We start from the raw sequence: 27,934 nt of genomic DNA on the forward strand, positions 1-27,934 counted from the left end.
ACCGCCTCATTATTATCGAGTTCGTGAGCGAAGGAGTCCAATTGCAAACAAAACAAATACGTCCAGCGATACGCGCAATATGAAAGCTAGACCAGAACCACGAACAGCATGAACGGGCGCTTCAACAGCGAGAACCGCCTATTTAGTACCGAGTTCGTGAGCGAAGGAGCCCAATTGCAAACAAAACAAGTACGTCCAGCAGTGCGCGCAACACGAAAGCTAGACCTGCACCACGAGCGGCATGAACGGGCACTTCAACAGAGAAAACCGATAATTTAGTCCCGAGTCCGTGAGCGAAGGAGTCCAATTGCCAACAAAACTAATACGTCCAGCGATGCGCGCAACAAGAAAGCTATAGCAGCACCACGAGCAGCATGAACGGGCGCTTCAACAGCGAGAACCGCCTCATTATTATCGAGTTCGTGAGCGAAGGAGTCCAATTGCAAACAAAACAAATACGTCCAGCGATACGCGCAATATGAAAGCTAGACCAGAACCACGAACAGCATGAACGGGCGCTTCAACAGCGAGAACCGCCTATTTAGTACCGAGTTCGTGAGCGAAGGAGCCCAATTGCAAACAAAACAAGTACGTCCAGCAGTGCGCGCAACACGAAAGCTAGACCTGCACCACGAGCGGCATGAACGGGCACTTCAACAGAGAAAACCGATAATTTAGTCCCGAGTCCGTGAGCGAAGGAGTCCAATTGCCAACAAAACTAATACGTCCAGCGATGCGCGCAACAAGAAAGCTATAGCAGCACCACGAGCAGCATGAACGGGCGCTTCAACAGCGAGAACCGCCTCATTATTATCGAGTTCGTGAGCGAAGGAGTCCAATTGCAAACAAAACAAATACGTCCAGCGATACGCGCAATATGAAAGCTAGACCAGAACCACGAACAGCATGAACGGGCGCTTCAACAGCGAGAACCGCCTATTTAGTACCGAGTTCGTGAGCGAAGGAGCCCAATTGCAAACAAAACAAGTACGTCCAGCAGTGCGCGCAACACGGAAGCTAGACCTGCACCACGAGCGGCATGAACGGGCACTTCAACAGAGAAAACCGATAATTTAGTCCCGAGTCCGTGAGCGAAGGAGTCCAATTGCCAACAAAACAAATACGTCCAGCGATACGCGCAATATGAAAACTAGACCAGAACCACGAACAGCATGAACGGGCGCTTCAACAGCGAGAACCGCCTATTTATTACCGAGTTCGTGAGCGAAGGAGCCCAATTGCAAACAAAACAAATACGTCCAGCGATACGCGCAATATGAAAGCTAGACCAGAACCACGAACAGCATGAACGGGCGCTTCAACAGCGAGAACCGCCTATTTAGTACCGAGTTCGTGATCGAAGAAGTCCAATTGCAAACAAAACAATCACGTCCAGCGATGCGCGCCACATGAAAGCTAGACATGCACCACGAGCAGCATGAACGGGCACTTCAACAGCGAGAACCGATAATTTAGTCCCGAGTTCGTGAGCGAAGGAGCCCAATTGCAAACAAAACAAATACGTCCAGCGATACGCGCAATATGAAAGCTAGACCAGAACCACGAACAGCATGAACGGGCGCTTCAACAGGGAGAACCGCCGCTTTTGTACCTAGTTCCTGAGCGAAGTCAAATTGCAAACAAAACAATCACGTCCTGCGACGCGCGAAACATGAAAGCTAGACCTGCACCGCGAGCAGCATGAACGGGCACTTCAACAGCGAGAACCGCCTCTTTAGTACCGAGTTCGTGAGCGAAGAATTCCAATTGCAAACAAAACAAATACATCCAGCGATGCGCGCAACAAGAAAGCTAGACCTGCACCACGAGCAGCATGAACGGGCGCTTCAACAGCGAGAACCGCCTCTTTAGTACCGAGTTCTTGAGCGAAGGAGTCCAATTGCAAACAAGAGAATCACGTCCTGCGAGGCGCGAAACATGAAAGCTATACCTGCACCACGAGCAGCATGAACGGGAGCTTCCACAGCGAGAACCGCCTCTTTAGTACCGAGTTCGTGAGCGAAGAAGTCCAATTGCAAACAAAACAATCACGTCCAGCGATGCGCGCCACATGAAAGCTAGACATGCACCACGAGCAGCATGAACGGGCACTTCAACAGCGAGAACCGATAATTTAGTCCCGAGTTCGTGAGCGAAGGAGCCCAATTGCAAACAAAACTAATACGTCCAGCAATGCGCGCAACAAGAAAGCTATACCAGCACCACGAGCAGCATGAACAGGCGCTTCAACAGCGAGAACCGCCTCATTATTATCGAGTTCGTGAGCGAAGGAGTCCAACTGCAAACAAAACAAATACGTCCAGCGATACGCGCAATATGAAAGCTAGACCAGAACCACGAACAGCATGAACGGGCGCTTCAACAGCGAGAACCGCCTCTTTAGTACCGAGTTCGTGAGCGAAGGAGCCCAATTGCAAACAGAACAAGTACGTCCAGCAGTGCGCGCAACACGAAAGCTAGACCTGCACCACGAGCAGCATGAACGGGCACTTCAACCGAGAAAACCGATAATTTAGTCCCGAGTCCGTGAGCGAAGGAGTCCAATTGCCAACAAAACTAATACGTCCAGCGATGCGCGCAACAAGAAAGCTATAGCAGCACCACGAGCAGCATGAACGGGCGCTTCAACAGCGAGAACCGCCTCTTTAGTACCGAGTTCGTGAGCGAAGGAGCCCAATTGCAAACAAAACAAGTACGTCCAGCAGTGCGCGCAACACGAAAGCTAGACCTGCACCACGAGCAGCATGAACGGGCACTTCAACAGAGAAAACCGATAATTTAGTCCCGAGTCCGTGAGCGAAGGAGTCCAATTGCCAACAAAACTAATACGTCCAGCGATGCGTGCAACAAGAAAGCTATACCAGCACCACGAGCAGCATGAACGGGCGCTTCAACAGCGAGAACCGCCTCATTATTATCGAGTTCGTGAGCGAAGGAGTCCAATTGCAAACAAAACAAATACGTCCAGCGATACGCGCAATATGAAAGCTAGACCAGAACCACGAACAGCATGAACGGGCGCTTCAACAGCGAGAACCGCCTATTTAGTACCGAGTTCGTGAGCGAAGGAGCCCAATTGCAAACAAAACAAGTACGTCCAGCAGTGCGCGCAACACGAAAGCTAGACCTGCACCACGAGCAGCATGAACGGGCACTTCAACAGAGAAAACCGATAATTTAGTCCCGAGTCCGTGAGCGAAGGAGTCCAATTGCCAACAAAACAAATACGTCCAGCGATGCGCGCAACAAGAAAGCTATACCAGCACCACGAGCAGCATGAACGGGCGCTTCAACAGCGAGAACCGCCTCATTATTATCGAGTTCGTGAGCGAAGGAGTCCAATTGCAAACAAAACAAATACGTCCAGCGATACGCGCAATATGAAAGCTAGACCAGAACCACGAGCAGCATGAACGGGCGCTTCAACAGCGAGAACCGCCTATTTAGTACCGAGTTCGTGAGCGAAGGAGCCCAATTGCAAACAAAACAAGTACGTCCAGCAGTGCGCGCAACACGAAAGCTAGACCTGCACCACGAGCAGCATGAACGGGCACTTCAACAGAGAAAACCGATAATTTAGTCCCGAGTCCGTGAGCGAAGGAGTCCAATTGCCAACAAAACAAATACGTCCAGCGATGCGCGCAACAAGAAAGCTAGACCAGCACCACAATCAGCTTGAACGGGCGCTTCAACAGTGAGCACTGCCTCTTTAGTACCGAGTTCGTGAGCGAAGGAGTCCTATGGAAACAAAACAGTCACGTCCTGCGACGCGGGATACATTAAAGCTAGACCAGCACAGCGAGCCACATGAACGGGCGCTTCAACAGAGAGAACCGCCTCTTTAGTACCGAGTTCCTGAGCGAATAAGTCAAATTGCAAACAAAACAATCACGTCCTGCGACGCGCGAAACATGAAAGCTAGACCTGCACCGCGAGCAGCATGAACGGGCACTTCAACAGCGAGAACCGCCTCTTTAGTACCGAGTTCGTGAGCGAAGAATTCCAATTGCAAACAAAAGAATCACGTCCTGCGAGGCGCGAAACATGAAAGCTATACCTGCACCACGAGCAGCATGAACGGGAGCTTCCACAGCGAGAACCGCCTCTTTAGTACCGAGTTCGTGAGCGAAGAAGTCCAATTGCAAACAAAACAATCACGTCCAGCGATGCGCGCCACATGAAAGCTAGACATGCACCACGAGCAGCATGAACGGGCACTTCAACAGCGAGAACCGATAATTTAGTCCCGAGTTCGTGAGCGAAGGAGCCCAATTGCAAACAAAACTAATACGTCCAGCAATGCGCGCAACAAGAAAGCTATACCAGCACCACGAGCAGCATGAACAGGCGCTTCAACAGCGAGAACCGCCTCATTATTATCGAGTTCGTGAGCGAAGGAGTCCAACTGCAAACAAAACAAATACGTCCAGCGATACGCGCAATATGAAAGCTAGACCAGAACCACGAACAGCATGAACGGGCGCTTCAACAGCGAGAACCGCCTCTTTAGTACCGAGTTCGTGAGCGAAGGAGCCCAATTGCAAACAAAACAAGTACGTCCAGCAGTGCGCGCAACACGAAAGATAGAGCTGCACCACGAGCAGCATGAACGGGCACTTCAACAGAGAAAACCGATAATTTAGTCCCGAGTCCGTGAGCGAAGGAGTCCAATTGCCAACAAAACAAATACGTCCAGCGATGCGCGCAACAAGAGAGCTATGCCAGCACCACGAGCAGCATGAACGGGCGCTTCAACAGCGAGAACCGCCTCATTATTATCGAGTTCGTGAGCGAAGGAGTCCAATTGCAAACAAAACAAATACGTCCAGCGATGCGCGCAACAAGAGAGCTATGCCAGCACCACGAACAGCATGAACGGGCGCTTCAACAGCGAGAACCGCCTCTTTAGTACCGAGTTCGTGAGCGAAGGAGCCCAATTGCAAACAAAACAAGTACGTCCAGCAGTGCGCGCAACACGAAAGCTAGACCTGCACCACGAGCAGCATGAACGGGCACTTCAACAGAGAAAACCGATAATTTAGTCCCGAGTCCGTGAGCGAAGGAGTCCAATTGCCAACAAAACTAATACGTCCAGCGATGCGCGCAACAAGAAAGCTATAGGAGCACCACGAGCAGCATGAACGGGCGCTTCAACAGCGAGAACCGCCTCATTATTATCGAGTTCGTGAGCGAAGGAGTCCAATTGCAAACAAAACAAATACGTCCAGCGATACGCGCAATATGAAAGCTAGACCAGAACCACGAACAGCATGAACGGGCGCTTCAACAGCGAGAACCGCCTCTTTAGTACCGAGTTCGTGAGCGAAGGAGCCCAATTGCAAACAAAACAAGTACGTCCAGCAGTGCGCGCAACACGAAAGCTAGACCTGCACCACGAGCAGCATGAACGGGCACTTCAACAGAGAAAACCGATAATTTAGTCCCGAGTCCGTGAGCGAAGGAGTTCAATTGCCAACAAAACTAATACGTCCAGCGATGCGTGCAACAAGAAAGCTATACCAGCACCACGAGCAGCATGAACGGGCACTTCAACAGAGAAAACCGATAATTTAGTCCCGAGTCCGTGAGCGAAGGAGTCCAATTGCCAACAAAACAAATACGTCCAGCGATGCGCGCAACAAGAGAGCTATACCAGCACCACGAGCAGCATGAACGGGCGCTTCAACAGCGAGAACCGCCTCATTATTATCGAGTTCGCGAGCGAAGGAGTCCAGTTGCAAACAAAACAAATACGTCCAGCGATACGCGCAATATGAAAGCTAGACCAGAACCACGAACAGCACGAACGGGCGCTTCAACAGCGAGAACCGCCTCTTTAGTACCGAGTTCGTGAGCGAAGGAGCCCAATTGCAAACAAAACAAGTACGTCCAGCAGTGCGCGCAACACGAAAGCTAGACCTGCACCACGAGCAGCATGAACGGGCACTTCAACAGAGAAAACCGATAATTTAGTCCCGAGTCCGTGAGCGAAGGAGTCCAATTGCCAACAAAACTAATACGTCCAGCGATGCGTGCAACAAGAAAACCGATAATTTAGTCCCGAGTCCGTGAGCAAAGGAGTCCAATTGCCAACAAAACAAATACGTCCAGCGATGCGCGCAACAAGAAAGCTAGACCAGCACCACAATCAGCTTGAACGGGCGCTTCAACAGTGAGCACTGCCTCTTTAGTACCGAGTTCGTGAGCGAAGGAGTCCTATGGAAACAAAACAGTCACGTCCTGCGACACGGGATACATTAAAGCTAGACCAGCACAGCGAGCCACATGAACGGGCGCTTCAACAGAGAGAACCGCCTCTTTAGTACCGAGTTCCTGAGCGAATAAGTCCAATTTCAAACAAAACAATCGCGTCCAGCTATGCGCGAAACATGAAAGCTAGGCCTGCACTGCGAGCAGCATGAACGGGCGCTTCAACAGCGAGAACCGCCTCTTTAGTACCGAGTTCGGGAGCGAAGAAGTCAAATAGCAAACAAAACAATCACGTCCTTCGATGCGCGAAACATGAAAGCTAGACCTGCACCGCGAGCAGCATGAACGGGCGCTTCAACCGCGAGAACCGCGTCTTTAGTACCGAGTTCGTGAGCGAAGAAGTCCAATTGCAAACAAAACAAATACTTCCTGCGACGCGCGAAACATGAAAGCTAGACCTGCACCGCGGGCAGAGCGTAAACGGCGGTGTTCAAAGAACATTAAGCGCAACTTTCGAGTTGAGCCCGCGAACGAGGCCGACAAATACCAAACCAATACTCCCTGTAATGCGTGCGACACCTGCAGAGCAAGCAGCGTGAAAGGAGAGGCTACAACGAGAAGCCCGGATTTTGTTGCCCGCGAGTGAACGAATCCATCTATAACCATGCCAAAGGGCATTAGCTGCGAAGAAATACTGCAGTCGCTCTAGCTTCGCACCAAATCACCCAAAAAAAATTATACACTACTGACAACAGAAGAACGGCCACTCACGTCACAGAGTCGCGGATCCGACACGTTATCGAAGTTTGCCCGGCCGATCCTGAGGAGACAAATCTTTGGGCGAGCCGCCTTGCTTTTTCCGGACGTAACTACAGAAATTTCTTTCTCACTGCCTCCTTGCATGTTTCTTCCATACGTGCAACAGTATCAGGGCATCACCGCGACGCGTTGACGCCGTGAAAGATGCTAAAATACTTCCCGCCAAAGGTGTTGCGCAGGAAGAAAACGAAGCGCGATTCCTACCCCCTGACCATGGCGCCGGCGTCTGCTGCGGAGCAAAAAAGCTTACGTTAACACGTTACCATGGAGCCTCGGCCAATGGGAGGCTCGATTATCCGGCAGCGCGCTAGGAGAGGAAGTAAGCCGGAAAGTTCAAATCTTTGCGTTACTTCTGCTTCATTGAGGGTCTTTAATCACTATGGACTTGAAGTCTGTCTTGTCTAGTTGGAGTATTCTTCTTGCGTGTTTAACAATTCTTCCTCAGGAATAGTTCCGACATGAAGTCTGGGTGTCCGTAATCACACACGAGAGCTTCTGTAAAACCATCGCCAAAGCAACCGCTGCCTCTTTCCCCTGATGCAAATGATGCTGCATTAATTTCCTTCCCCATTCGTGTATGCTACGCTTGTTATCACGTTGACCCTTCCCGCCGCGTGCACGTGCATTGCCTCTTCCAACCCTCCCAATGTCTTCTTTACAGTCGTTGCATCAGCCTTTCTTCTTTCCATGTAAAATTCCGGATCCAAGTTTCATAGAATTGCCGCACCTGAATGTTGCTTCTCTGCTGTTCTTCCAACTCCTCCTTGTCCTCCATAGACAAAATGAACGGAAGCCCTTGTCCATCTCATACCTCTCTTCCCATCCGGCTTCCTGACATCCATATTCAATGGAAAATTGGAGCCATTATTAAGCTATAGGAAATTACTCCAGCATTTAAGAATAATAAAGAAAGTATAAGCACGCCGAACCCGACCGATATCTAAACATGGAGCCAGGGCTTTACCTAAGGAAATAGCAGACAAATACCTATATCAGCAGAGTAATATTGATTGTATGCTTCCAAATGCGTAAAATCCACATTCGCCTTTTGTGTGGCGAAGTTATACCACATGGTATGGGCATGCTAGAGCAATCCGGGTATGGAGAGAATCAGCAATCCAACTATTGCGGACTGGGAGGCGGCGATGACCAGCGACCAGGTTTGGCTGGGGAACCAGGCAAGAGCGAATGGGCCTTCGAATGAGAGCAGAACCAAGTAATCTTGGTTAATTTTTTTTAAAGCGAAATATATTGCCCCAGGGCATTAATGATGGGTGAAGGTGTGATGAGTGATGTAGTAGAAAAAAAATGAATGGAAAAAGGTTAGCTGATTTGGCCAGTAGAGAACGATGGTGCGGTCCCTGCGTCCAGGCGATGTATGAAGAAGGGTTGCTTGTGAAAGACCTGCTACCATCAGGTGCCGGATCCTTGTAGGCTTGAGAGCTGGGCAGTCTCACAGCAAGTGATGAATGTCGGCCTCAATGTCCTCGTGTTTACATATCGGACACCCTGGCCGAGGAAACAATTCTCGGTACTGAGGCCACTTCCGAGTGATGGCTGGTGTGAGGGCAACCCCGACCCGGATCCCTCCTAAGCGCAACCTCCTCTGCACGGGTAAAACCGCGGCAGAGGGTTGCCGCACACGGAGGGATGAGAGCACGTGGGCGGTGCCGGGGGAGTTTCTTGGTGAAAGGAGGGTAAAATTGTACAAATAAAGGAGCCAAAGCGGTGATGAGTTTGGATTCACAAGGCTGGTCGCTAAGTCTTGCTGGCTTTGATAGCTCAGCAGATCCCCTGGGGCCCACTGAATATGTACTGGCTGCGGAATGCGTGCCGCGAGCCGGTGGATGTCCTGACATATCGTGCGACAGCGGCTAACACGTCGTAGCAAACGGACAACTTGAAGGGAGTCAGTGCGGATGACAACGCGGGCCGCAAGGAGCATAGTTATGTCGGCCACAGAGCAGAGCGCTTTTTGAACTGCAACGGGCTCAGCACAAAAGGACGAAGGGGGTTCCGTAAGCTGAAACCAAGAGGTTTGATTCAGGGCAGGTCTGCACGGGCAGTAGATAGCTGTTGTTGCTTTGCAGTCTTGTATGCTTGCGTCTGCATAGACAACAATGGATTCTTCAAGCAGGTTAGCATCTTGTTCCTCAAATATCTGGTAAAGCAACGATCCCGAATGAGCAGATGTTGGCTGGCGATTATCTGTTGGCTTGTTGTCGCTGAGCTGTACAAACTTCCATGGGGGAAGAACTGGCGTTGGCGGCTCATCAATTGTATTGAGCTGCACATTCTCTTGTAAAGCTATGACCGGTGTGATGCGTGGATGGCACGTAATGGTCCTCACATCCTCTCGGTTCGCGGCTTCAAGGCGATCCCATTGGGCTATTGTAAGATGTTGAAATTGGGCTTGATAAACAATATGTGGCTGCAGAACTGCCCTCACTAATTGCCGTGCAACGAACGAGCCTGCGCCACCAGTTTTAGGGGCAATTCTTCTTATCAAACCCAAAGTCTGAATAGCTTGCCTTTTTGACTGAGAAAGCCATGCAGTCGCTGATCCTGATTGGTGAATCATAAAGCCACGGATTTTTACACTCGGACTTTCCTGTAATAGAGTTCCTGATAGACAAAGAAGGACTTGACTTGCAGCAAGTTTACGGCGTCCCCAGCGGTTGGCGACTTATGCGTATGTTGTTTTATGCACGGATAGCTGAAGTCCGATGGATGATGCGTAATTACAGGTAACATCCAAGGCAGATTGAAGGGCAGCCTCCTGAGTACGGAGATCTTAGTGAGCACTCCACACCCTGATGTCGTCAGCGTACTGGAGAAATATAATGTCACGGATGTCATGTAAGCGCCAAGCCAGCGGAATGAAAGCAATATTAAATAACGTCGGCGACAATACTGATCCCTGGGGCACGCCGCAGGGAGCAACAAATGATCCGACCGCTTCGCCGCTGAGGCGTATTAATAATTTTCTGCCTTCCAAAAATGATTCGACAATACTACGCACTCTCAGAGGGAGATGAAGCATGTCAATGGAGTTCAGAATAGCTGCATGACTGATGTTATCATATGCCTTTTCAACGTCCATTGCTAAAACAGAACGCACATTGCGGCTGCGGGTAGATGACAAAACTGCAGATGCTAAGACAGCCAACACGTCCTCTGTACCAATATATGGACGAAAGCCGATTTGTGCTTGATGATAAAAACCGTGCTGCTCTAGCCACCACGAGAATCGTGTGGCTGGCATTTTCTCCGCCAGCTTGCAGAGCGTAGGAGTTAAGGAGATAGGTCGCAAGTTGACAAGGTCCGTCGGAGGCTTTCCTGGTTTCGAGATAAGAATCACGACAGCGGATTTCCAGCTCTCGGGCACTACGCCATCCAACCATACTTTGTTTATGGTGTCATGTAGTTGAGGGAGTGCCGCGCTAATCAGGTTCTTGTACACCTCGTACTGAATATTGTCCGGGCCGCGCTGTTTTCCGTTTCGCATCATCTATTGCAGCCAGCAACTCAGGCATAGGGAATGGACACGCAATTCCATCTACGTCGACATCAGACGGCATTTGATATACATGCGCTGGGATGCCTGCCATATTTAAACTATCGGATGAAGAAGGCACAGCATCGCATTTCGGGAAAAACTTCCGCGCTGCTTGTTTGGCGAAATCATCTGGCGACAAGTTAGCCGCGAAGCATGCGGTTACCGCTGCGTCAGTCCAACGGAGACCGCGTTCCACTGTACGGAATGTTCGCCAGAGAAAGGCATTCGTGATTTTGCAGAAATTTTTTCGCACCAAGCATGCCACTGCCGCCGAGAGAGGTCGCTTTCATATTTGCGTGCTTTGGTTGTAAAATAGTGTATTCGCATACGTGCCTGCGACGAAGTAGGGTCTCTCGTACAAGCCAGCTCGGCTTGACGGCGTGCCGCCCACAAGTTAAGAAGGCCGAGATCTGGTGCCGGCCGACCAACATCAGTCAAGGTGGTAGTTCAAGCACTGTTGAGCGCTGTTTGTATGCGCTCAAGAAGGATTGGCGAAGAATCTAAGGAGAGATTGTCCATACAGGAGTGGAAACTGTCCCAGTTGATCACAGAACATTTGTAGCGTAAAGGTCGGACATGTGAGGTGTGAAGACCGATGATGATAGGGTGATGATCACTTCCCCAGCAGTCTGGCTCCATGTGCCAGGAGGGAGTACCCTGTCCGGACCACCACGTCACGTCTGGATCATAGGAAGCACTGCGAGTTTGACGCACTGGCCGCGTTGCTGTCCCAGGATGGTTGAGCAGCACAAATTGGGCATCCGTGAAGGCGTCTCGCACACGCCTGCCATGAGGGCTTGAAGTGGGGTACGCCCAATCCGGGTGAGGGGCGTTAAAGTCGCCTCCGACCAAAATCGGACACCCAGGATACTGCCGACGGACACTTAATTTAATTGTTAACCAGCCAAGAGTAATGCGGGAGGAAGCACCCCCAGCTGGTATAACGTAAAATAAAACGACCACATCATCATCATCATCATCATCATCATCATCATCATCATCATCATCATCATCATCAGCCTTACTACACCCACTGCAGGGCAAAGGCCTCTCCCATGTCTCTCCAATTAACCCTATCCTTTGCCAGCTGCATCCACCCTTTGCCTGCAAACTTCTTAATCTCATCCGCCCACCTAACCTTCTGCCGCCCCCTGCTCCGCTTACTTTCTCTTGGAATCCACTCCGTTACCCTTAAGGACCAGCGGTTATCTTGCCTTCGCATTACATGCCCTGCCCAAGCCCATTTCTTTCTTTTGATTTCGACTAGAATGTCCTTAACCCGTGTTTGTTCCCTCACCCACTCTGCCCGCTTCCGATCTCTTAACGTTACACCTATAATTTTTCTTTCCATGGCTCGCTGCGTTGTCCTTAGCTTAAGCTGAACTCTTTTCGTTAGCCTCCACGTTTCTTCCCCGTAGGTGAGTACCGGTAAGATTATGCTGTTGTACACTTTCCTCTTGAGGGAAATTGGTAAACTGCCACTCATGATCTGCGAGAATTTGCCATATGCGCTCCACCCCATTCTTATCCTTTTAGTTATCTCCCTCTCATGATCCGGATCAGCTGTCACTACCTGCCCTAAGTAGACGTATTCCGTCACAATTTCTAGGCTCTCGCTGCCGATTGTGAACTGTTGTTCCCTTGCTAGGCTGTTGAACATTACCTAGGTTTTCTGCATGTTAATTTTTAGACCCATCGATCTGCTCTGCCTGTCTAACTCATTGATCATGATTTGCAGTTCACCTCCTGAGTGACTCAGCAAGGCAATGTCATCAGCAAATCGCAGATTATTTAGGTATTCTCCATTTATTCTTATTCCCAACTGTTCCCAATTCAGGCCCCGAAATACCTCCTGTAAACATGCGGTGAACAGCATTGGCGAGATCGTGTCTCCTTGCCTGACGCCCTTCTTTATTGGAATTTTATTGCTGATTTTATGGAGGACTAAAGTAGCTGTGCAGTTGCTATATATATCTTCCAGTATTTTGACATAAGGCTCTTCTACCCCATGATTACGCAATGCCTGTATGACTGCTGAGGTTTCCACTGAGTCGAATGCTTTCACGTAATCAATGAAAGCTATATATAGAGGTTGATTATATTCTGCGCATTTCTCTATTACCTGATTGATAGTGTGAATATGATCTATTGTGGAATATCCTTGTGGAATATCATTGTGGAACGACCACAATGGTTCCCTTATTAAGTTTCGCAACCACTGCCACTATCTCTTGATACGACGTGCTCCAGTTTTCAAGAGCAAGGCCTACATGCGGAAAACGTGAGTCCACATACACCGCCGTCTTTCCCGGGGCAGCAGCAGTTTGTACACGACGGTCTGTCATTGAAGGAGACGTGTAGGCACTGAAGCCTAGAATCGATGGCAAATCACTTCTTTCCTGTAGCAGCATGACCCATACCTGGAGCTTGTGTATTTGTAGTCGGGTCTTGAGCTTTCCCACCTTCGTGGAAATGCCTCTGCAGTTCCACTGTAGCACATCAGCACGACTGGAACTTGCCATTTCTAGTTACTAGCCCAAGCGCTGTGGAATCACGGACGTCAGGTTGGACAACTGGTGGACCATAAACCGGAGCAAAGAAGTCGCAGAGCTGTCCAGTGGCATTGCGGTAATCTGGGAAGAGGCGGCAGGAAATGACACTGGTGGGCGGCAGGAAGACGATGTTGCTGCGCCATTGATAGATGCGGCGGATGATTCCGCTGCCCGTCTACGTCGAGCGAGCAGTTCACGGTGTTGCCGGAGCTTGGTGACCTCCGCTAAAAGACTTGCGATTTGTTCATCGACTGCGGCCATATCTTCCTGCGGTAGTTCATGCAGACTGCGTTGCTTTGCTGGCTGTTTTCGGAAGCGTTCTTTTCGCACAGTACCGTTAGAAGACTGCTGAGCTGAAGGATCATGCGAGGTAGAGCACCGGACGCGATATTCGGAGGTCGTGGGTTCGGATCCCACGGGCTGAGTGGACTCGGTGACTGCACCTCAGCGCAGCCATCTAATCCGCTGATCTTTGCGATGCAGACGATCAACCAGCTGTTCGTCAGCCTACTGCACGGTGTAAGAATATATTTAGGTGTTGACACTGGCCGCCCGCCGCGGCGGAGAGCGCGCACAGATTGTGTTCGCCCTCTAGTACATGCGCCGACCGCAGCGCCGCGGGGGCGCTGCGGAGCAGAGGCCCTTCGCTTTCGGTGCGGCAAGCGGCGTGCCCAGAGCCGTATATTCCCTTCTCCGGCGTGCCCTGCTTTAGGTGCCCTTTTAGGCTGCGTTGGTCGATGTTTTGGGCTGAGAGAGTGCATCACAAGCTGTGAACACCACGATCTCAGCTTGCACGTCGTCAGCTTCCATCGTGGACGAGCAAATTTTGCTAGAACTATCTTTTTGTGTCGCTGTTTGGCACAAGCCGGATTGACAGTTGTGGAAACGCACGTGGTGGCGCGGGCCGACGCCATGGACGGTCGTCGCGGCCTATGTGCATTGTGTCTGTGATCTGTTGTTTGTTGCTGTGACACACCTGTCAACTTCAGCCGGGTCCAGAAGTCTGCTAGACGCAATTATGGGTAAGAAGTGCTTCGTACCCAACTGCAGTTCGGGCTACCGGAGTTGTCCGGATCAAGTTTCACTTTTTAAAGCTCCGTCGGAGCCTGCTCGCTTAGAACTTTGGCGCCGGGCAATTCCCAGAGCAGATAGGATATTGCAACCGAGCGACCACGTCTGCGCGAAGCACTTTCCCGAGCATATGACATCAAAATCGTACTATGCCGAGTTCAATGGCAAGGTACTTTTAAATGTACCGAAGAAGATCCCGGTGCTGTCGGCGAATGCTGTGCCCAGTATTTTTCCCGGGTGTCCGAAATATCTGACAAAACCGACAAGGTCAACAAAGCCTCCTAGAAAACGACAGTCTACGGCCACGTGTGGCGATCAGTCAAGCAAGCGGCCCGCTCCCGCCGCTGTCGCACTGCCCGTTGGGATGGTCTGTGAAAAACAAAAAGGCACCGATCCATCATCGAGCCCTCAGAAGAAACTGCAGACATGTGAGTGGAGTGATCAAGGAACGTGCCCTTCTCCCACCATGGAACTTGGAGGCACCTCCTCAAGTGCCACCTCCGTCTTCCTTGGCGTTCATGACGTTAAGGTTGGTTCTCTTCTGCACTGCTCCGGGTACTTAATATTCTAGGTGCTTAGTGTTCCCTGTACATAACTTTCTGCTAACCGTATCGGTCCTCCCGGCATGCCATAGATACCTATAGGTGCCCCTGGATAACGAGATACAGTTGCTTGCAATACAGGTTAATAGTAACTGCCCAGCCCCGGACATTAAATAATTTAGCTGTTGTTAACATACAGCATGATTAAGCCCTTAGCTTTTGAAGCAGTCCGCGAAACTTTTGCCTGTAGCTTTTTGGGTTTGGCTGCTTTTGATAGTAGCATATGTTTTATAACAATACCTTAAATCCATTTCCACTGATATAATTTCTCTCATTTTTCGTCAGGACAACCGCACGAGTCCACATCAGGGTGGTCCAGATGGATTGTGTCACGTCCAGACTGAAGCACCATTGGCAGCATGCAGCAGCCTCGGATTAGTCGAGGAAAGTCACGAGGGAGTGTCTGTCAGCGGCCAAGATGAAAAGGAACCGCTCACATTTTCATGTCTCTCGAGTTATGTATCCAGCATTCAACTTCCAGGAACCTCGTGGGCAACACAAGTTGTTGATAGCTTTGGTGTGGAGGCTGTAGTGTTCACGGAAGTGGCTTTGGCGAAGAAACGCGACCAGGCACCTTTCCTGAGGAAGTCATTAGATGCTACAGTTTCATCCAGCGGAATGCTGTCACTGCCTGCCTTCATTTATGGTCACCCTATAACTGTCAACGCCATAAGCGGCGATGTTGTTCCATGCGGCCTAAGCGACTTGGAGAGTGTGATTCACAAGTTTCACAACCTGCACGTATGCGCTGGTGGCCCCGGTGGCGAGATGTACCACAACATCCAACCCGAGTGTGCATATATCGACGCATGTGGCGTGTGGCGGCACAGAAACTGCATGTTATTTTCTGAACAAGCAAGTTGCGACCGTTGCGAAAGATTGAAAGACACACTCCGGATACATTACTCCCGTATGAAGAAGAGAGGAGAAATGAGGCACATTCGTCTTTTAAGCAGCCCTTCCAAAAAGCCCGCATTGACCTTTTGCGGAAGGCAAGAATTTCCTGCTACAGGTCCAAAGTGCGACTTCTAAAAGGAAAAAAAAAAGCTTGAGGCGGAACTGAGCAAATGCAAAGCCAAGCTTAAACAATTAAGTGATGAAACACTTGACCGCATTTCTCGTGATGCGAACCTTACTGAGGCACAGCAGCTTGTGTTAAAGGAATGTGTGGCTGCTGGCAAGACTGGTTCTAAGAAGGGACGACGATACTCGGACAGCTGGATCCTGCTTTGCTTGCTCCTTCATATCAGGTCACCAGCAGCCTACAGGTTCGTGATGGAAAACGAAGTGCTCGCATTGCCGTCAGTCCGAACAATACGCCGGTATGTCTCTATGGTGGGATTTAAGTCGGGATTTGACAGCAAGTTCTTTTCTGCTCTGAAAAGGAAAATAGAAAAAATGGACGACTTCAAGCGACATGGGATTATCATGTTCGATGAAATGCAGGTTAGAAAAAGTAAACGTGTCAATTCTCGCACGATGACATATGTAGGGCTGGCAACAGACGCTGGAAACGCTGATGAGCTCGCTGATCACGCCCTCGTTTTCATGTTCTGTCCTTTTGGCGATAGCTACGTTCAACCTATAGGGGTGTTCGCAGCAAAAAATGCAACCAAAGGCTCCATTCTCGCTCAGTTGCTTCTCCAAGCTATTGTGATGCTCGAAGAAGCCGGTGCAAAGATTCATGGGTTTGTCTGTGATGGCGCGTCAACAAACAGGAGCATGTGGAACATTCTAGGTGTTAATGGAAGCCTCAAGGAGAGCTGCAACTCGTTCACGCACCCAGTTGACCCTGAAAGAAAAGTTTTTGCGTTTTCTGACACTCCACACTTGTTTAAGTGTGTGAGAAATAGACTTAAGCAGCAGCGATACTTGAAAAACGAAGGACAGTGGATCAAGTGGGAGTACTATGCTGAAGTCTACAAGGAAGACGTTGCCAACGCGGGGGGCCTAAAAGTCTGCCCGAAAATAACGCACTCTCACATATACCCGAGTAACTGTGAGAAGATGCGTGTGAAGTTAGCCACCCAAGTCTTTAGCCGCTCCATGGCGGCGGGTATTCAGTTTTATCGGGAACAAGGTATCCGCAAACTCATAGGCAGCGAGAAAACTCAAGAATTCACGTTGTTTTTAAACAATTTGTTTGATGCACTGAACAGGCGATTTCCAGCAGAAGGGATCACAAGGAACAGCCGAGACCTCGCAATTCTCAAGCATGGAATTGACTGGCTGGACAGCTGGGAAAGAGAACTGGAAAGTGGCAACATTATAAAAGACATGTTCTTGACAAAGAGCACTTGCGAGGGACTTCGAGTCACATTGAAGTCCACTTTGGATCTTTGTGAGGTGCTGCTTGATTGCCACAACTTCAAATATGTCCTAACCAACAAAAAGAACCAAGATCCTATCGAGCGGTTCTTTGGCAAAATACGGTTGGCAGGAAGCCAGAATGATCACCCTTCGATGCCCACCTTTATGCAGCTTTACCAGACGCTGTCGATCTACAGTATCCTTAAACCTCCGAGGTATGGCAATTGCAAAGTCGTCGAGGGTGAGGAACCATTGCTGGATGCGTCATATTTCAGGGCCCTCCTTAGAACAGACGACAAAGTGGCATCATGCCCTGGATTCATCAATCAAATTAAAGAAAAGCTAGACGATCTAGTTTCAGTAGAAGACTGGGAATGTGAAGATATCGTTCGGAAACACAAATCAGACGGAGGGCAAATTACAGACTGCATACTTTATTATGTCACCGGTTTTTTGTGCAGAAAGATGCGAAGAGTTACCAGCTGCGCTGCTTGCTTGTCAGCCTTCAGCGTAAAAAATAATTCTTTTGCTGAAGCAGCTCTAACAAATGTGAAGACCAGAGGGGGTCTTATCCACCCTAACGTCAACATATTTGACCTTCTAAAGCATACGGAGCGGTTTTTTGTTGACTATGCAGACTGCCACACGGTGTACTGGGACACCATAGACGCAGTGATAGATACATACACGATGACATTCCCATGTGCTGATCGCAAGGAAGAAGTACTCGCACAGCTCCTCCACTATTACGTCAGCATGCGTATGAGGCAGCATTGTAAGCACACCAATGCAGTCATGACAAAGCAGTGTCAAGAAAAAAAGAAACAGGCCAAGCTGTGCTCATCCTAGATGATAGAGGATGATTCGCTCAGTGTATCGTCCAAATAAACGAATGCAGTGATCATCACAATTGCAGTTACGGTCTTGGCTCTTGATTACACGAAAGTAGCCCAGTAGGTTGTGATTCACTGTGTTTTGTGGCTGCGGAGTAAGTATTTCTGATGCAGGCGAAATGCGGAAACGTCCTTGAGGTTTCTGTGCAAATTAAAGAACTCCAGGTGGCCGAAGTTAACCATGTTCTCAACACGGCGGTCATCTCGCAGCATTGGCGCAATACACTGCTCAAGCAATGTTTGAATGTACGCGTAGGCTCTTCAGGCCAAATGTGGGCGCGTTGAGTCCGACCTTTTATATTTAAGAGGCAGTGTAGTTAACTATGCTCACAGCAGTCGTGCGGATGAACGAAAAAAAAATTTGCTATGAACGCATTTCGATAACGAGCTCGGAAGCAGCACAGGGCTGCGTCCTCGCTGCTGTTCCGCCCATTCATGCAGTCTCAGCAAGAAAAACACGAAGTAGCCCAAAGTTATTTGGTGTCGACAGCAGTTTCAATCCTTCGTTGTCTTGCCGCACTTCACAAAGCACGCGTACACGCAGCGGCACCGAAAGATCCCGTGGCATCTGCATTACGGCTGCCGAAGCTCGGCGACTAGGGGCCCCGGGTGCGTAGCGCCATCTGTCAGCGTTCGAGAGAAGCGCAGGGAGCGGCGAACAAGTTCTGGTCGCGCCGCCGAGCGCAGTGTCAACACCTAAATGTATTCTTACACCGTGGCCTACTGTTGCCGACCGTGGCAAGCCTTCTTTCGGGTGCGTCGTTTGACTGCGCACCACCATGCTCCAGTGACGAGCCGGGACGCTACCGCTTGCCGCTCGTCAGCTGCCCGCCCCGAATGACTGCTGCCACAACAGAGGAACAGTGGCTGCCGGCGCCGAAGGAATCTTGAACGGCCGCATCATCACGGACATCAACAGCTTCCCCCCATATAAAAGCACCCCCGCCACCGGCACCGTTCTGTGGGCTCGGTGACTGCACCTCAGGGCAGCCATCTAATCCGCTGATCTTTGCGATGCATACGATCAACCAGCTGTTCGTCAGCCTACTGTTGCCGACCGTGGCAAGCCTTCTTTCGGGTGCGTCGTTTGACTGCGCACCACCATGCTCCAGTGACGAGCCGGGACGCTACCGCTTGCCGCTCGTCAGCTGCCCGCCCCGGATGACTGCTGCCACAATAGAGGAACAGTGGCTGCCGGCGCCGAAGGAATCTTGGACACTGAAAGAAAGATTTTGCGCCTAACACACACCACACACAGAAAGAAGACGACACCACGGGCGCACACTTCAACTGTTTATTGAGGGTGAAGCACTCGACATATATAGGCCACGAAACAAAACACCGCGCATGCGTACAAGGTAACATGAAAAAAACACTAGCTGATTAGGCGCGATAAAAACTTGCGCTCAGCCTCATAAAGAAAAACCGATGTATCACTAACACAGTTAGGGCCCGCTTTCTTGATGTAGAACGCTTCCAGAGTTTCTCGGGATGTCTGACACCTGCCTCTACCCAAAATCCTCGCCTCACGGAACCGTGGGAAGCAATCGGTGCAGGCTCTGCAGTGAACCACAAGTCGCTCACCTTCGTTATTTTTTATATCTAGTGCATGCTCCCTAAGCCGGTCATTGACACAACGCCCCGTCTGTCCAATATAGGATTTTCCGCAGGACAGAGGAATTTCATAAACCATATTTGTGGCACACTTCACGAAACGCTGGCCATGTTTCTTCTTCCCTGAGTCGGTATTGGTCCCTGTGGCTGAAACGCTTTTGAAGAAGTTGAAGGCTGGGGTAAGCAGGGTAGAACCGAAGAAGAAAGAGTGGCCTGTAGTATTCCCATACATTCATAAGGTCACGCACGGCTTGAAAAAAGTCGTTAACCGGTATAATGTACCGATGGTATTCTCGGCTCCCCAAAAGCTTTCCCAGTTAAGCCGTCGCATTACTTGCGATAGGCAAAAGCTTGGCTGCCAGAAGAAACATGGCCAGCGTTTCGTGAAGTGTGCCACAAATATGGTTTATGAAATTCCTCTGTCCTGCAGAAAATCCTATATTGGACAGACGGGGCGTTGTGTCAATGACCGGCTTAGGGAGCATGCACTAGATATAAAAAATAACGATGGTGAGCGACTTGTGGTTCACTGCAGAGTCTGCACCGATTGCTTCCCACGGTTCCGTGAGGCGAGGATTTTGGGTAGAGGCAGGTGTCAGACATCCCGAGAAACTCTGGAAGCGTTCTACATCAAGAAAGCGGGCCCTAACTGTGTTAGTGATACATCGGTTTTTCTTTATGAGGCTGAGCGCAAGTTTTTATCGCGCCTAATCAGCTAGTGTTTTTTTCATGTTACCTTGTACGCATGCGCGGTGTTTTGTTTCGTGGCCTATATATGTCGAGTGCTTCACCCTCAATAAACAGTTGAAGTGTGCGCCCGTGGTGTCGTCTTCTTTCTGTGTGTGGTGTGTGTTAGGCGCAAAATCTTTCTTTCAGTATGCAACACCAACTAGCCCAGCAGTTAACTCTCCTAAAGAATCTTGGACGGCCGCATCATCACGGACATCAACCGCTTCCCCCATATAAAAGCACCCCCGCCACCGGCACCGTTCTGTGGGCTCGGTAACTGCACCTCAGCGCAGCCATCTAATCCGCTGATCTTTGCGATGCAGGTTAGTAAATCATATACCTTATTTGCCAAAAGATCAAGCAATTATATTCTGGTGCAGTTCCCGAGCCCACAGTGCTGTGTTGCCATTGCTGCCGAGTGTGTCACTGTTGTTCATTCTTTGCTATTGTTATCAGGAGATATCGAAACTAACCCTGGTCCTAACGACAGCAGTGTAGTACTCGCGGAACTCCAGAAACTAACCGCAGGCCAAACCCAACTAATAGCCGAAGTACAAGGCCTGAAATCCCAGCTCACTACTACGGATAAAACCATAACTGATTTAAGCAATCGTATGGCCGACCTGGAAACACACTACCAAGCACTACTTCCCCTTCGAAACGACATTGAAAAGATGCAGGCTGACAAAAGCAACATGGCGCGTATAATCCAGGAACTAGAAACCCACATAGAGGACGCTGAAAACAGGTCACGCCGTAACAATCTCATCTTCTATGGTATCCCTGACACTACTGATAGCGAAACGTGGGCAGAATCTGAATAACTAATCATTGATGTTTGCCGTAATAACCTTCAAATAACTGTGGAACCTCACGAAATAGAAAGAGCTCATCGCCTCGGTCGTCACTCACAAGATAAAAATCGTCCCATAATCGTGAAATTCACAAGTAGCAAAACTAAAGAATCCCTCCTATCAAATGGGCGAAATCTGAAAGACGCGGTTTATAGTGTTGCAGAGGACTTCTCGCATGCCGTTCGTCACGCGCGAAAACAACTTGTTGCATTTGCTAAAGCCAGGTCTGCCAAATTTTCCTTGCGATTTAAAACACTTCACATCGGCTTGAACCGTTATATTTTTGACACTTCATCTAACGCCGTCAAGCAACTCGCGTAGCAATCGTCCCTTCACCCTACACCAATAAAACGCCAGCGTGCGACACCCTCAATTGTTCCCTCAAATGTTCTCTCGTTTTCCGTGATATTCACTAACATCCGCAGCTTCCTCCCAAAGCGTGAACTCATATCCAATGTAATTTCGTCATCCAGGAGCAATATACTTATACTAACTGAAACTTGGTTAAACAGTAACGTGTCCGACGCTGAAGTTTTAACTGACTTACCAGAATTCAACGTCTACCGAAACGATCGAAAAAACTCACGGGGTGGCGGTGTTCTTGTTGCAATTCACCGAGGTATATCATGCTCTATTGCACACGTCACATCTGATATGGAATCATTATGGCTAATTATTCGCACTCCCCCAGTAACAGTACTTCTCGGCGTTTGTTATAGACCCCCGCAGTCAAATCCAAACTTCTGTCGACATCTGAATATACTATAAATCATCTTGTTGTTAAATACCCAAATGCGCACATTCTCCTTTTCGGGGACTTCAATTATCCGGACATTGATTGGCAGAGTTTAGGCACTTCCTCATTAACATGCAATACAGAGACCAAGAACTTCATTGATGTCTGTTTAAATTTTAACCTCGCACAGTTAGTCTCGGAACCTACTCGCACCACGCATGCAACCGCAAACACCCTTGACCTAATACTAACTAGTAGCCCGCAGTACCTATCATCCATTAGTTATCTTCCAGAAATCAGCGACCATAAAATCTTGCTAACATTCACAGCGCAAGACGAACACGGACACGAGGGGAGACACCACAAAGCGCCGACTTCAACAAAAGTTTATTGCTGTGCGAGCGACTATATATGGTGTACAGCGGGCATGCGCAGCAACGAAAAGGTACAATCATGAGCATCTGGTAGCGGCGCCACATCGCAAGCGAACACATCATTTTCTGCACACGACAAAAAAAGGAAAAAACAAAAAGCTAAAAAGCCTAAAAAGCAGTACGCGCACAAGAACGTCGAAGCCATAATACTCATTCTGAAATTCGCAAGATATGACGCTCCTTATCACTTAACAGCTATGATGGAGTGATGACACAGTGATCCCTTTTTTGCAATCTCTCCAGCCTCAGCAATCTCCCTGGCTGTTTTGCTTATGTACTTGTGAAGGATGGTGGTTCCTCCCAAAGAAGGACCACGTTCCTTGCACTGTTGGCAATCACGGCAGTGTATGCCGAGATGACGAGATGCCCCGATGACGCTGTTGTTATGTTCCATGAGCCTCTCGGTGAGGCACCTGCCTGTTTGGCCAATGTAGGCTCGTCCGCAGGGCAATGGAATCGAGTACACCATGTTTCTGGCGCACTTCACAAATGGCTGCCTGTGCCTAACAGCGCAGGAATTGCTGACAGAGACGGCGGAGTTCACCTTTTTGCATAGTTTAGAGAGTTTCTCAGGTGCGGAAAAGACCACATGAACTCCTGGTCTTTTTCCTATTTTTTTGAGCTGGTGGGCGATGGTGTGCATGTACGGCAATACCGTCATATTCTTTCTCCAATCTCTGTCAGCTCCGTCTTGGTTACGAACCACTTCCCTGCTCTCTTTGAGCAAGCTCTCTGCAACCGCTAACAAGAGCGTGCTTGGGTAGCCAGAGCTGCTCAACCTGGTCACCTGGTTAAGGAACGCAGACTCCAGTCTATGCTCACTCAAAACTAGTGAAACGTGCGATTGTTAAGTCATGCTTTTGCAGTGCTCTCGAGAAATCGTGCGAGCATAGACTGGAGTCTGCGCTCCTTAACCAGGTGACCAGGTTGAGCAGCTCAGGCTATCCAAGCACGCTCTTGTTAGCGGTTGCAGAGAGCTTGCTCAAAGAGATCAGGGAAGTGGTTCGTAACCAAGACGGAGCTGACAGAGATTGGAGAAAGAATATTACGGTATTGCCGTACATGCACACCATCGCCCACCAGCTCAAAAAAATAGGAAAAAGAGCAGGAGTTCATGCGGTCTTTTCCGCACCTGAGAAACTCTCTAAACTATGCAAAAAGGTGAATTCTGTCGTCTCTCAGCAATTCCTGCGCTGTTAGGCACAGGCAGCCATTTGTGAAGTGCGCGAGAAACGTGGTGTACTCGATTCCATTGCCCTGCGGACGAGCCTACATTGGCCAAACAGGCAGGTGCCTCAACGAGAGGCTCATGGAACATAACAACAGCGTCATCGGGGCATCTCGTCATCTCGGCATACACTGCCGTGATTGCCAACAGTGCAAGGAACATGGTCCTTCTTTGGGAGGAACCACCATCCTTCACAAGTACATATGCAAAACAGCCAGGGAGATTGCTGAGGCTGGAGAGATTGCAAAAAAAAAGGGATCACTGTGTCAGCACTCCATCATTGCTGTTAAGTGATAAGGAGCGTCATATCTTGCGAATTTCGTAATGAGTATTATGGATTCGACGTTCTAGTGCGCGTACTGCTTTTTAGGCTTTTTAGCTTTTTGTTTTTTCCTTTTTTTGTCGTGTGCAGAAAATGATGTGTTCGCTTGCGATGTGGCGCCGCTACCAGATGCTCATGATTGTACCTTTTCGTTGCTGCGCATGCCCGCTGTACACCATATATAGTCGCTCGCACAGCAATAAACTTTTGTTGAAGTCGGCGCTTTGTGGTGTCTCCCCTCGTGTCCGTGTTCGTCTTGCGCTGTGAATGTTAGCATGAAGTACCAACTCACCCAGCAACTGATTTTAAGCATAAAATCTTACATGCTCTATTTTCATTTACCCCAGCTCACAAGCACCCATCCAGAAAAACAATAAATCTTGACGATAAAGGGAATTACGATGCAATAACTGAAGACCATAACATGTTTTTTTCAGAGTACCAATCCACATTCGACACTCACTCTGTTCACGAAAACTGGTTGATATTCAAAAATAAGTTAAATATGCTCTCTAATATGTTTATCCCCAGGGTATCTTTCCAAAATAACCGCAATAAACCATGGTTTACTAAGAATCTAAAACGTCTAGAAAACAAGAAGAAACGCCTGTTTCGTACAGCCAAACACACTGATAATCAAGCCACTTGGGAAAAATACCTTGCATCTGAGAAATCATACTTACTTGCAGTTCGTAGCTCCAGGCGCTCATTTTATCACACTGACTTACCGAAGCTACTAATCAGCAATCCTAGACAATTCTGGCAGGTTTTAAACCCTAAGCACACTCATGATATTACACTGACTAACGACTTGCACGAAGCGGTTACTGACCATGAATGCGCAGAAATATTTAATAACGCCTTTGTATCTGTTTTCACGAGTGAATTCGACATGCCTTCACAGTTACCATCGCTCAACACAGAAGCCATCCTGCCAGCTATCACATTCTTCACAGATGGTATCGCTTCCATGATTAATACAAAATTGTTTAAAAATGTGAAATCAACATGTGCAGCCTACTTATCTTTGATCTTTTCGCAATCGCTCTCTTCAGGGATCATTCCAGATGACTGGAAAACGGAGAAGGTCGTTCCAGTCCACAAATCAGGTAACAGAGACTCCCCCATTAATTATCGCCCCATTTCACTAACTAGCGTACCCTGCAAAATCATGGAACATGTCATCTACTCTCAAATTATAAATTTCTTAGACTCAAATGATTTCTTCCATTCTTCACAACATGGGTTTCGTAAGGGCCTCTCTTGTGAAACCCAATTAGCGTTGTTCCTTCACGACTTGCACACTAACCTTGACCGTAACAAACAGACTGATGCCATATTTCTAGATTTTGCGAAAGCTTTTGATAAAATTCCCCACCGTCGTTTACTAGTAAAACTTGCACAGCTGAACTTACATCCTAATATACTGCAGTGGATTGAGCAGTTTCTCACTAATCGTTCCCAATCAGTGTTTGCTAACGGCCACCTGTCTAACAGCCTCCCGGTTACTTCGGGCGTTCCGCAAGGATCTGTACTCGGTCCATTACTCTTTTAATACATATTAATGATTTCCCTGACCACGTTTCCTGTAGTATTCGAATGTTTGCTGACGACTGTGTTATTTACCGCACTATTAATAACTCTCGTGATCAACTTAGTCTTCAAACCGATCTTAACAGCGTACTTAATTGGTGTAACAACTGGCTCATGTCCCTAAATCCTAATAAATGCAAACTCTTATCCTTCTCTCGTCGCCATAGCCCGCATCGCTTCCAATATTCCATTTCTAACACCTCGATTGATTCAGTATCATCTTATAAGTATCTAGGAGTCACCTTTTCTTATGATTTATCTTGGCGCACCCATATTGGCAATATCATTTCAGCATCGAATAAAACACTTGGTTTTCTCAAGCGCCATCTCCGCCTTGCCCCTCAACACGTAAAGTTACTCGCATATAAATCGCTCATCAGACCAAAATTAGAATATGCCTCTGCCATATGGAGCCCGCACCAAACTTATTTAATTAATGCATTAGAAGCTGTCCAAAACAATGCCCCTCGATTCATCCACTCTTCATACTCATATGACGTCAGCATTTCTTCATTGAAAGCATTATCAGGACTACCGCCCCTTTCGTTCCGTCGTCGCATTTCAAGTCTCACCCTTTATCACAAATTATTTCATTCTTCCCTCAATCGGTCACCGTATATCACAACTGCCGCAAGCATATCTCACCGCACCAGTCATCCCCTACAAGTTGCCCGGCCGCCATCGCATACTGCCACCTTTTCTGCTTCATTTTTCTTTCGAGCAGCAACGGACTGGAACGGCCTACCCCGTGACATCGTCAACATCGCTTCATCCTCTACTTTTCAAGAACATGTAACCGATCACCTTCAGTGCTAAATAATATTCGCTGTTTTGTTTGCTCATTTCATTAAAATCCCACCCCTTATGTAATACCCCCGATACAAGGGGGCCTTTAAGGTAAATAAACTGAACTGAACTGAAGGTGTGCTCAGAGAGCACCGCCCACTCGTCGTCATCCCACTGGAGAGCTGCGAACCGATTGGATGTCTGCAATGAAGTTATACTGTCTTGTATTGGCCAATGCTTAGTAATTCGACGACGAGCCTGTTGTGTTGCCTTTTGTTTTGTCGGACAGCTTGGAGATGTTATCTCGTGGTCGTCGGATTTGCAAAGGCCGCATCGATAAGCCACTTTCCCTTCCGATGTACTTTCACCGGCAGCAGCGAAGGGGCAGGATTTGCGCATATGTCCAGTACGGAAGAAGTAATAGCAATATACCGCACTCGGTTTATATGGCCGAGGCAGTAAAATACAGCTATAATAGTACACACGGGCTGGTAGTGTCAGAGGGCCTTGCAAGGTGACTTGCAAGAGCGCCCCTTTCCAATTCGTCGGGCCTGGATGACACGGTGCGTGGGACAGTACAGCTCACGCTGGAGGGCAGTTTGATGCTCAGTGATATCGACGCTGTAGACGGCGCAGCGCTGCAAGTCGGAGCCTTCAACTATATACACTTGTACTGGCACTGATATTTCGCTTTTCAGTGAAATACTGGTGAGCTTTTGCAGCCGGTCTACGGCAGTCAGAGTCGGAAGCCACACTGCAATGGTGTTGGACTGTGTCCTGGCTGTGAAGCCCCGAAAAACCTTTGGTTCCGAGGCACGCGTCCAAGTTAGCTTGTAAAATCTTGTTGGGTATATCCGTGAGGCTTTTGTTGGCCAGTGATTTAATGGTCACTTTGTAAGAAGACGATCCGGGTGTAGGCTTCATCGAGTTCTCAATCGTAATACAAGTGCGCTTACCTTGGCAGGCATCACTTGCCGAAGGTGGAATCGGTTGGCTGTCGTTTGAGGGACGCTTGTGAATTGCGCTAGGGCACACTTTTGCACTGGCAGAGGTGCCGATAAGTCTATTGGAATGCCCTGTTCATCATGCCGTGCGGTTTGAGGCCCATCCGGTGGTGTTGAGTTGATGGCCATGTGCCCTGGTGGCAGATCACTCACGAGCAATGCGGCATTTCTGGAAGGCAGGAGGGGTGCATCTGCCGATGAACCGGGAGAACAAAGCTGCACCTGGCGGCACGGATCAGGTGTCGACTGCGTGGCAGGTGATGCCACGGGAGACGCCGGCAGAGCAACCTGCGCCAGCGTGGCAGCGGAGGCACTAAGCCTAGCGTCAGTGCCCAGCTCAGTTGCACTCATGCATGGTTCCCAGGAGGCTTCAGACGGTGGGAGGACGTCCGGAGCTTCTTCAGAAGACTAGGATGCAGTTCTCTTCGAATAGGGCACGTATTTACGTGAATGGCGAGGTTTTTCTGAAGAGCGCTGTGCAGTCACTTTAGCAGGGACACACTTCTTCTCGGGAGTAGTCTTAATTCTTTTCAATAAACGTTTACACACACACACTCTCTCTCTCACACTCACGCACACACACGCTCTCTCTCTCTC

The 27,934-nt window shown here is 49.0% G+C and overlaps 1 pseudogene; it reads left to right on the top strand.

Moving 5' to 3' along the window:
* Nucleotides 1-20,697: 20,697 nt before the first annotated feature.
* LOC144105169 (uncharacterized) lies at nt 20,698-21,555 on the top strand (annotated as a pseudogene).
* The last annotated feature ends 6,379 nt before the right edge of the window (nt 21,556-27,934 follow it).

The sequence above is a fragment of the Amblyomma americanum genome, chromosome 9, assembly GCF_052857255.1.
Source record: "Amblyomma americanum isolate KBUSLIRL-KWMA chromosome 9, ASM5285725v1, whole genome shotgun sequence".
NCBI classification, from domain to species: domain Eukaryota; kingdom Metazoa; phylum Arthropoda; class Arachnida; order Ixodida; family Ixodidae; genus Amblyomma; species Amblyomma americanum.